Here is a 9,786-nt window from a genome sequence, read left to right as displayed (position 1 = left end):
CCTGTTCCTGTTGGTGTTCCTGTTCCTGCTCCTGCTACTGTGCCTGTTCCTCCTCCTGTTCCTGTTCCCTTTCTGTTCCCGTTCTTTTCCTGTTCCTGTTCCTGCTCCTGCTACTGTTCCTCTTCCTCCTCCTGTTCCTGTTCCCGTTTCTGTTCCCGTTCCTTTTCCTGCTTCTGCTCCTGTTCCAGTTGCTGCTCATGTACCTCCTCCCGTTCCTGTTCCCGTTTTTGTTCCTGTTCCTGCTCCTCTTCCTATTGCTGCTCCTGTTCCCATTCATGGTCCTGTTCCTGCTCCTGCTCCCATTCCTGTTCCTGCTCCTCTTCCCGTTCCTGCTCCTCTTCCCATTCATGCTCGTGTTCCTGCTCCTGCTCCCATTCCTGTTCCTGATCCTGGTCTTATTCCCGTTCCTGCTCCTGTTCCTTCTCCTGCTCCTGTTTCTTCTCCCGTTCTTTTTCCGGTTCCAGTTCCTGATTCCGTTCCTGTTGCTGTTTTTTTCGTGCTCCTGCTCCTGTTCCTGTTCCTGCTCCAGTTCCTACTCCTTTTCCTGTTCCTGCTCACATGCCTGCTCCCATTCCTGCTCCTGTTCCTGCTCCCATTCCTGTTCATGTACCTCCTCCTGTTCCTTTTCCCGTGCCTGCTCCTGTTCCTGTTCCTTTTCCCGTGACTGTTCCCGTTCCTGTTCCTGCTCCTGTTTCTGTTCCTATTCCCGCTCCTGCTCCTGTTCCTGCTCCTGTTCCCATTCATGCTCCTGTTCCTGTACCTGCTCCCATTCCTGTTCCTGTTCCAGCTCATGCTCCTGCTACTGTTCCTGTTCCTCCTCCTGTTCCTCCTCCTGTTCCCGGTTCTGTTCCCGTTCCTTTTCCTGCTCCTGTACCTGCTCCTGTTCCTTTTACGGTTCCCGTTCCTGTAGCTGCTCCTTTTCCTGTTCCTGCTCCTGTACCTGTTGGGTTCCTGTTCCTGCTACAGTTCCTGCTCCTGTTCCTGTTCCTGCTCATGAACCTTCTCCTGTTCCTGTTCCCGTTTCTGTTCCTGTTCCCGCTCCTGTTCCAGTTCCTGCTGCTGTTCCTATTCCTGTACCTGCTCCTGTTCCTGTTCCATTTCCTGCTCCTGTGCCTCTTGGTGTTCCTGTTCCTGCTCCTGCTACAGTTCCTCTTCCTGGTTCTGTTCCTCTTCCTGCTCAGGAAACTCCTCCTGTTCCTGTTTCTGTTCCCGTTCCTGCTCCTGCTCCTGTTCCTGTTCCCGTTCCTTTTCCTGATCCTGTACCTGCTCATGTTCCTGTTCCTGTTCCTGTCCTTTATCCTGTTCATTTTCCGGTTCCCGTTCCTGTTCCTGCTCCTTTTCCTGTTCCTGCTCCTGTGCCTGTTGGTGTTCCTAGTCCTGCTCCTACTACAGTTCCTGCTCATTTTCCTGTTCCTGCTCTTGTTCCTGCTCCTTTTTTTGCTTCTGCTCCCGTTCCTGTTCCTGTGTCTGTTGGTATTCCTCTTCCTGTTCCTGCTCATGTAACTCCTCCTGTTCCTATTCCCGTTTCTGTTCCCGCTCCTGTTCCTGCTCCTGTTCCTGTTCCTGTTCCTCCTCCTGTTCCTATTCCCGTTTCTGTTCCCGCTCCTGTACCTGCTCCTGTTCCTGTTCCTGTTCCTCCTCCTGTTCCTGTTCCCGTTTCTGTTCCCATTCCTTTTCCTGCTCCTGTACCTGCTCCTGTTCCTGTTCCTGCTCCTGTTCCTGTTCCTGTTCCTCTTCTTTAACCTGTTCCTGTTGCCGTTCCAGTTGCTGCACCATTTCCTGTTCCTGCTCCTGTACCTGTTGGTGTTCCTGTTCCTGTTCCTGTTCCCATTCCTAATGCTGCAGCATTTGCTGTTCCTGTTACTGTGCCTGTTGGTGTTCCTGTTCCTTCTCCTGCTACTGTTCCTGTTCCTGATCCTGTTCCTGCTCCTGTTCCTGTTCCTGCTCCTGTTCCTCTTCTTTATCCTCTTCCTGTTCCCATTCCTGTTGCTGCAGCATTTGCTGTTCCTGCTCCTGTGCCTGTTGGTGTTCCTGTTCCTTCTCCTGTTCCTGCTCCTGTACCTGCTGCTGTTCCTGTTCCTGTTCCTGTTCCTGCTCCTGTACCTGCTCCTGTTCCTGTTCCTGTTCCTGTTCCTGCTCCTGTACCTGCTCCTGTTCCTGTTCCTGTTCCTGTTCCTGTTCCTGTTCCCGTTCCTGCTCCTGTTCCCATTCATTCTCCTGTTCCTGCTACTGCTCCCATTCCTGTTCCTGCTCCTGTTCCCGTTTCTATTCCTGTTTCTGTTCCCGTTCCTTTTCCTGCTCCTATACCTGCTCCTGTTCCTGTTCCTGCTCCTGTTCCTGTTGGTGTTCCTGTTCCTTCTCCTTCTACTGTTCCTGTTCCTCCTCCTGTTCCTGTTCCCATTTCTGTTCCCATTCCTTTTCCTGTTCCTATACCTGCTCCTGTTCCTGTTCCGGCTCCTGTTCCACTTCTTTATCCTGTTCCTGCTCCCGCTGCTGTTCCTTTTCCTGCTCCTGCTCCCGTTCCTGTTGCTGCTCCTGTTGCTGTTCCTGTTCCCGCACCTGTTTCCATTCCTTTTTCCTGTTCCTGTACCTGCTCCTGTACCTGCTCCTGTTCCTGTTCCCGTTCCAGTTGCTGCACCATTTCCTGTTCCTGCTCCTGTGCCTGTTGGTGATCCTGTTCCTTCTCCTGTTCCTGTTCCTGCTCATGTACCTCCTCCTTGTCCTAATCCCGTTTCTGTTCCGGTTGATGTTCCCTTTCCTGTACCTGCTCCTGTTTCTGTTCCTGTTCCCCTTCCTGTTCCTGTTCCTGTTCGTGTTCCTGCTCATGTTCCTGCTCGTGTTCCCGCTCATGGCCCCGTTCCTGCTCCAGTTATTGGTCCTGCTCTCATTCCTATTCCTGCTCCTGATCCTGCTCCTGTTCCTGTTGCTGTTCCTATTCCTGTTCCTGCTCATGAACCTTCTCCTGTTCCTGTTCCCGCTCCTGTTCATGTTCCCGTTTCTATTCATGTTTCTGTTCCCGTTCCTTTTCCTGCTCCTGTACCTGCTCCTGTTCCTGCTCCTGTTCCCGTTCCTGCTCCTGTTCCCATTCATGCTCCTGTTCCTGCTCCTGCTCCCATTCCTGTTCCTGCTCCTGGTCTTATTCCTGTTCCTGCTCCTGTTCCTATTCTTTATCTTGTTCCTGTTCCTTTGCTGTTCCGGTTGCTGCACCATTTCCTGTTCCTGCTCCTTTTCCTGTTCCTGATCCTGTGCCTGTTGGTGTTCCTGTTCCTTCTCCTGCTACTGTTCCTATTCCTGATCCTTTTCCTGATCCTGTTCCTGTTCCTGTTCCTGCTCTTGTTCCTATTCCCGTTTCTGTTCCCGTTGCTGTTCCCGCTCCTGTTCCTGTTCCTGTTCCTGTTCCTGTTCCTGCTCCTGCTCCTTTTTTTGCGTCTGCTCCCTTTCCTGCTCCTGTTCCTGTTGGTGTTCCAGCTCATGCTCCTGCTACTGTTCCTGTTCCTCCTCCTGTTCCCGGTTCTGTTCCCGTTCCTTTTCCTGTTCCTGTCCCTGCTCCTGTTCCTGTTCCTGTTCCTTTTACTGTTCCCGTTCCTGTAGCTGCTCCTTTTCCTGTTCCTGCTCCTGTACCTGTTGGTGTTCCTGTTCCTGTTCCTGTTCCCATTCCTAATGCTGCAGCATTTGCTGTTCCTGCTCCTGTGCCTGTTGGTGTTCCTGTTCCTTCTCCTGCTACTGTTCCTGTTCCTGATCCTGTTCCTGTTCCTGTTCCTGTTCCTGCTCCTATTCCTGTTCCTGCTCCTGCTACTGTTCCTGTTCCTGCTACTGTTCCTGTTCCTGCTCCTGTTCCTGTTCCCGTTTCTGTTCCCGTTCCTTTTCCTGCACCTATACCTGCTCCTGTTCCTGTTCCTGTCCCTACTCCTGTTCCTGTTCTTTATCCTGTTCCTTTTCCTGTTCCCGTTCCTGTAGCTGCTCCTTTTCCTGTTCCTGCTCCTGTACCAGTTGGTGTTCCTTTTCCAGCTCCTGCTACAGTTCCTGCTCCTGTTCCTGTTCTGGCTCCTGCTCCCGTTCCTGTTCTTGTTCCTGTTCTTTATCCTGTTCCTGTTCCTGTTCCCGTTCCTGTTGCTGCTCCTTTTCCTGTTCCTGTTCCTGCTCCTGTTCCTGTTCCTGTTCCTGTCCCTGCTCCTGTTCCTGTTCTTTATCCTGTTCCTGTTCCTGTTCCCCTTCCTGTAGCTGCTCCTTTTCCTGTTCCTGCTCCTGTACCTGTTGGGTTCCTGTTCCTGCTACAGTTCCTGCTCCTGTTCCTGTTCCTGCTCATGAACCTTCTCCTGTTCCTGTTCCCGTTTCTGTTCCTGTTCCCGCTCCTGTTCCAGTTCCTGCTGCTGTTCCTATTCCTGTACCTGCTCCTGTTCCTGTTCCATTTCCTGCTCCTGTGCCTCTTGGTGTTCCTGTTCCTGCTCCTGCTACAGTTCCTCTTCCTGGTTCTGTTCCTCTTCCTGCTCAGGAAACTCCTCCCGTTCCTGTTCCTGTTCCCGTTCCTGCTCCTGCTCCTGTTCCTGTTCCCGTTCCTTTTCCTGATCCTGTACCTGCTCATGTTCCTGTTCCTGTTCCTGTCCTTTATCCTGTTCATTTTCCGGTTCCCGTTCCTGTTCCTGCTCCTTTTCCTGTTCCTGCTCCTGTGCCTGTTGGTGTTCCTAGTCCTGCTCCTACTACAGTTCCTGCTCATTTTCCTGTTCCTGCTCTTGTTCCTGCTCCTTTTTTTGCTTCTGCTCCCGTTCCTGTTCCTGTGTCTGTTGGTATTCCTCTTCCTGTTCCTGCTCATGTAACTCCTCCTGTTCCTATTCCCGTTTCTGTTCCCGCTCCTGTACCTGCTCCTGTTCCTGTTCCTGTTCCTCCTCCTGTTCCTATTCCCGTTTCTGTTCCCGCTCCTGTACCTGCTCCTGTTCCTGTTCCTGTTCCTCCTCCTGTTCCTGTTCCCGTTTCTGTTCCCATTCCTTTTCCTGCTCCTGTACCTGCTCCTGTTCCTGTTCCTGCTCCTGTTCCTGTTCCTGTTCCTCTTCTTTAACCTGTTCCTGTTGCCGTTCCAGTTGCTGCACCATTTCCTGTTCCTGCTCCTGTACCTGTTGGTGTTCCTGTTCCTGTTCCTGTTCCCATTCCTAATGCTGCAGCATTTGCTGTTCCTGTTACTGTGCCTGTTGGTGTTCCTGTTCCTTCTCCTGCTACTGTTCCTGTTCCTGATCCTGTTCCTGCTCCTGTTCCTGTTCCTGCTCCTATTCCTGTTCCTGCTCCTGCTACTGTTCCTGTTCCTGATCCTGTTCCTGCTCCTGTTCCTGTTCCTGCTCCTGTTCCTCTTCTTTATCCTCTTCCTGTTCCCATTCCTGTTGCTGCAGCATTTCCTGTTCCTGCTCCTGTGTCTGTTGGTGTTCCATTTCCTGTTCCTGCTACTGTTCCCTTTCCTGCATTCATGTTCCTGCTCCTGTACCTGCTCCTGTACCTGCTCCTGTTCCTGTTCCTGTTCCCGTTCCTGCTCCTGTTCCCATTCATTCTCCTGTTCCTGCTACTGCTCCCATTCCTGTTCCTGCTCCTGTTCCCGTTTCTGTTCCTGTTTCTGTTCCCGTTCCTTTTCCTGCTCCTATACCTGCTCCTGTTCCTGTTCCTGCTCCTGTTCCTATTCTTTATCCTGTTCCCATTCCTGTTGTTGCACCATTTCCTGTTCCTGCGCCTGTGCCTGTTGGTGTTCCTGTTCCGTCTGCTCCTGTTCCTGTTCCTGTTTCTGCTCCTGTTCCCGTTCCTGCTCCTGTTCCTGTTGGTGTTCCTGTTCCTTCTCCTTCTACTGTTCCTGTTCCTCCTCCTGTTCCTGTTCCCATTTCTGTTCCCATTCCTTTTCCTGTTCCTATACCTGCTCCTGTTCCTGTTCCGGCTCCTGTTCCACTTCTTTATCCTGTTCCTGCTCCCGCTGCTGTTCCTTTTCCTGCTCCTGCTCCCGTTCCTGTTGCTGCTCCTGTTGCTGTTCCTGTTCCCGCACCTGTTTCCATTCCTTTTTCCTGTTCCTGTACCTGCTCCTGTACCTGCTCCTGTTCCTGTTCCCGTTCCAGTTGCTGCACCATTTCCTGTTCCTGCTCCTGTGCCTGTTGGTGATCCTGTTCCTTCTCCTGTTCCTGTTCCTGCTCATGTACCTCCTCCTTGTCCTAATCCCGTTTCTGTTCCGGTTGATGTTCCCTTTCCTGTACCTGCTCCTGTTTCTGTTCCTGTTCCCCTTCCTGTTCCTGTTCCTGTTCGTGTTCCTGCTCATGTTCCTGCTCGTGTTCCCGCTCATGGCCCCGTTCCTGCTCCAGTTATTGGTCCTGCTCTCATTCCTATTCCTGCTCCTGATCCTGCTCCTGTTCCTGTTGCTGTTCCTATTCCTGTTCCTGCTCATGAACCTTCTCCTGTTCCTGTTCCCGCTCCTGTTCATGTTCCCGTTTCTATTCATGTTTCTGTTCCCGTTCCTTTTCCTGCTCCTGTACCTGCTCCTGTTCCTGCTCCTGTTCCCGTTCCTGCTCCTGTTCCCATTCATGCTCCTGTTCCTGCTACTGCTCCCATTCCTGTTCCTGCTCCTGGTCTTATTCCTGTTCCTGCTCCTGTTCCCGGTTCTATTCCTGTTTCTGTTCCCGTTCCTTTTCCTGCTCCAGTTCCTGTTCCTGTTCCTGCTCCTGTTCCTATTCTTTATCTTGTTCCTGTTCCTGTTGCTGTTCCGGTTGCTGCACCATTTCCTGTTCCTTCTCCTGCTACTGTTCCTATTCCTGATCCTTTTCCTGTTCCTGCTCATGTACCTGCTCTTGTTCCTATTCCCGTTTCTGTTCCTGTTCCTGTTCCTGTTCCTGTTCATGTTCCTGCTCCTGCTCCTTTTTTTGCGTCTGCTCCCTTTCCTGCTCCTGTTCCTGTTGGTGTTCCAGCTCATGCTCCTGCTACTGTTCCTGTTCCTCCTCCTGTTCCCGGTTCTGTTCCCGTTCCTTTTCCTGCTCCTATACCTGCTCCTGTTCCTGTTCTTGTTCCTTTATCTCTTCTTAATCCTGTTCCTGTTCCCGTTCCTGTTGTTGCACCATTTCCTGTTCCTGCTCCTGTGCCTGTTGCTGTTCCTGTTCCTTCTCCTATTGCTGTTCCTGTTCCTGATCCTGTTCCTCTTCTTTATCCTGTTCCTGTTCCTGCTCATGTATCTCCTCCTGTTCCTAATCCCGTTTCTGTTCCAGTTCCTGTTCCTGTTCCTGTTCTTGCTCCTGTTCCTATTCTTTATCTTGTTCCTGTTCCTGTTCCAGTTCCTGTTGCTGCACCATTTCCTGTTCCTGAATCCTGTACCTGTTGGTGTTCCTGTTCCTTCTACTGCTACTGTTCCTGTTTCAGTTCCCTTTCCTTTTCCTGCACCTGTACCTGCTCCTGTTCCTCTTCCTTTTCCTGTTCCTGTTCCTGTTCCTGTTCCTGTTCTTTATACTGTTCCTGTTACCGTTCCTGTTGCTGCTCCTTTTCCTGTTCCTGCTCCTGTGCCTGTTGGTGTTCCTGTTCCTGCTACAGTTCCCGTTCCTGTTCCTGTTCCTGGTCCTGCTCCTTTTTTTTTGCTTCTGCTCCCTTTCCTGCTCCTGTGCCTGTTGGTGTTCCTGTTCCTGTTCCTCCTCCTGTTCCTGTTCCCGTTTTTGTTCCCTTTCCATTTCGTGTTCCTGTACCAGCTCTTGTTCCTGTTCCTGTTTCTCTTCTTTATCCTGTTCCTGTTCCCGTTCCTGTTGCTGCACCATTTCCTGTTTACGCTCCCCTTCCTGTTGGTGTTCCTGTTCCCGTTCGGTTGCTGCACCATTTCCTGTTCCTGATCCTGTTCCTTTTCCTGTTCCCATGTCTGTTCCCGTTCCTGTTCTTGCTCCTGTAGCTGCTCCTGTTCCTGTTCCTGGCCCTGGTCCTGCTCCTGCTCCTGCTCCTGTTCCTGTTTCTGCTCCTGTTTCCATTCATGCTCCTGTTCCTGATCCTGTTCCTATTCCTGTTTCTGTTCCCGCTCCTGTTCCTGTTCCCATTTCTGTTCCCGTTATATTTCCTGCTCCTGTACCTGCTCCTGTTCCTGTTTCTGTGCCTGGTCCTCTTCCTCTTCTTTATCCTGTTCCTGTTCCCGTTCGGTTGCTGCACCATTTCCTGTTCCTGATCCTGTTCCTTTTCCTGTTCCTGTTCCTGCTCATGTATCTCCTCCTGTTCCTGTTCCCGTTTCTGTTCCCGTTGCGGTTCCTGCTCCTGTACCTGTTCATGTTCCTGTTCCTCCTCCTGTTCCTTCTACTGTTCCTGTTCCCGTTTCTGTTCCCGTTCCTTTTCCTGCTTCTGTTCCTGTTCCTGCTCCTTTTCCTGTTCTTTATCCTGTTCTCGTTCCTATTGCTGTTCCTTTTCATGTTCCTGCTCCTGCTATAGTTCCTGCTCCTGTTCCTGTTCCTGTTCCTGTTGCTACACCATTTCCTGTTCCTGCTCCTGTGCCTGTTGGTGTTCCTGTTCCTTCTCCTGCTGCTGTTCCAGTTCCTGATCCTGTTCCTGTTCCTGTTCCTGCTCATGTATCTCCTCCTGTTCCTATTCCCGTTTCTGTTCCCGTTGCTGTTCCCACTCCTATACCTGCTCCTGTTCCTGTTCCTGTTCCTGCTCCTGCTCCAGTTATTGCTCCTGCTCTCATTCCCGTTCCTCTTCACATTCCTGCTCCTGCTCCTTTTCCTGCTCCTGCTCCCGTTCCTGTTCCTGCTCATGAACCTTCTCCTGCTCCTTTTCCTGTTCCTGTACCTGTTCCTCTTCCTGCTCCTGTTCCTCTTCTTTATCTTGTTCCTGTTCCTGTTCCCGTTCCTGTTGCTGCACCATTTCCTGTTCCTGCTCCTGTGCCTGTTGGTGTTCCTGTTCCTTCTCGTGCTACTGTTCCAGTTCCTGATCCTGTTCCTGTTCCTGTTTCTGCTCCTTTTTTTGCTTCTGCTCCCGTCCTGCTCCTGCTACTGTTCCTGTTCCCATTTCTGTTCCCGTTCCTTTACCTGCACCTGTACCTGCTCCTGTTCCTGTTATTTATCCTGATCCTGTTCCTGTCCCTGTTCCTCCTCCTGTTCTTTTTCCTCTTTCTGTTCCTCTTTCTGTTCCTCTTTCTGTTCCCGTTCCTGTTCCTGTTCCTGCTCCTGTTCCTGTTCCTATTCTTTATCTTGTTCCTGTTCATGTTGCCGTTCACGTCGCTGCACCATTTCCTGTTCCTGCTCCTGTGCCTGTTGGTGTTCCTGTTTCTTCTCCTGTTCCTCTTCCTTATCCTGTTCCTTTTCATGTATCTCCTCCTGCTCCTGTTCCCGTTCCTGTTCCTTTTCCCGTTCCTGCTCCTGTTCCTTTTTTTGCTTCTGCTCTCTTTCCTGATCCAGTTCCTGTTCCGGTTACGGTTCCTGTTGCTGCACCTTTTCCTGTTCCTGCTCCTGTGCCTGTTGGTGTTCCTGTTCCTTCTCCTACTCCTGTTCCTATTCCCATTTCTGTTCCTGTTCCCGTTCCTGTTGCTGCACCATTTCCTGTGCCTGAATCCTGTGCCTGTTGGTGTTCCTGTTCCTTCTCCTGCTACTGATCCAGTTCCTCTTCTTTATCCTGTTCCTGATCCTGTTCCTTTTCCTGTTCCTGCTCATGTATCTCCTCCTGTTCCTATTCCCGTATCTGTTCCAGTTGCGGTTTCCGCTCCTGTACCTGCTCCCGTTCCTGCTCCTGCACCTGCTCCTTTTCCGGCTCCTGCACATGCTCCCGTTCGTACTCCTGTTCCCTTTCCTATATCTGTTCCTGGTTCTGTTCCTG

General features: G+C 51.4%; 1 pseudogene; it reads right to left on the bottom strand.

Moving 5' to 3' along the window:
- Nucleotides 1-1,566: 1,566 nt before the first annotated feature.
- Nucleotides 1,567-7,145, bottom strand: LOC132813109 (golgin subfamily A member 6-like protein 22; annotated as a pseudogene).
- Between the last annotated feature and the right edge of the window lie 2,641 nt (nt 7,146-9,786).

The sequence above is a fragment of the Hemiscyllium ocellatum genome, unplaced genomic scaffold, assembly GCF_020745735.1.
Source record: "Hemiscyllium ocellatum isolate sHemOce1 unplaced genomic scaffold, sHemOce1.pat.X.cur. scaffold_3243_pat_ctg1, whole genome shotgun sequence".
NCBI lineage: Eukaryota > Metazoa > Chordata > Chondrichthyes > Orectolobiformes > Hemiscylliidae > Hemiscyllium > Hemiscyllium ocellatum.
This window is presented reverse-complemented; position numbering and strand designations above follow the sequence as displayed.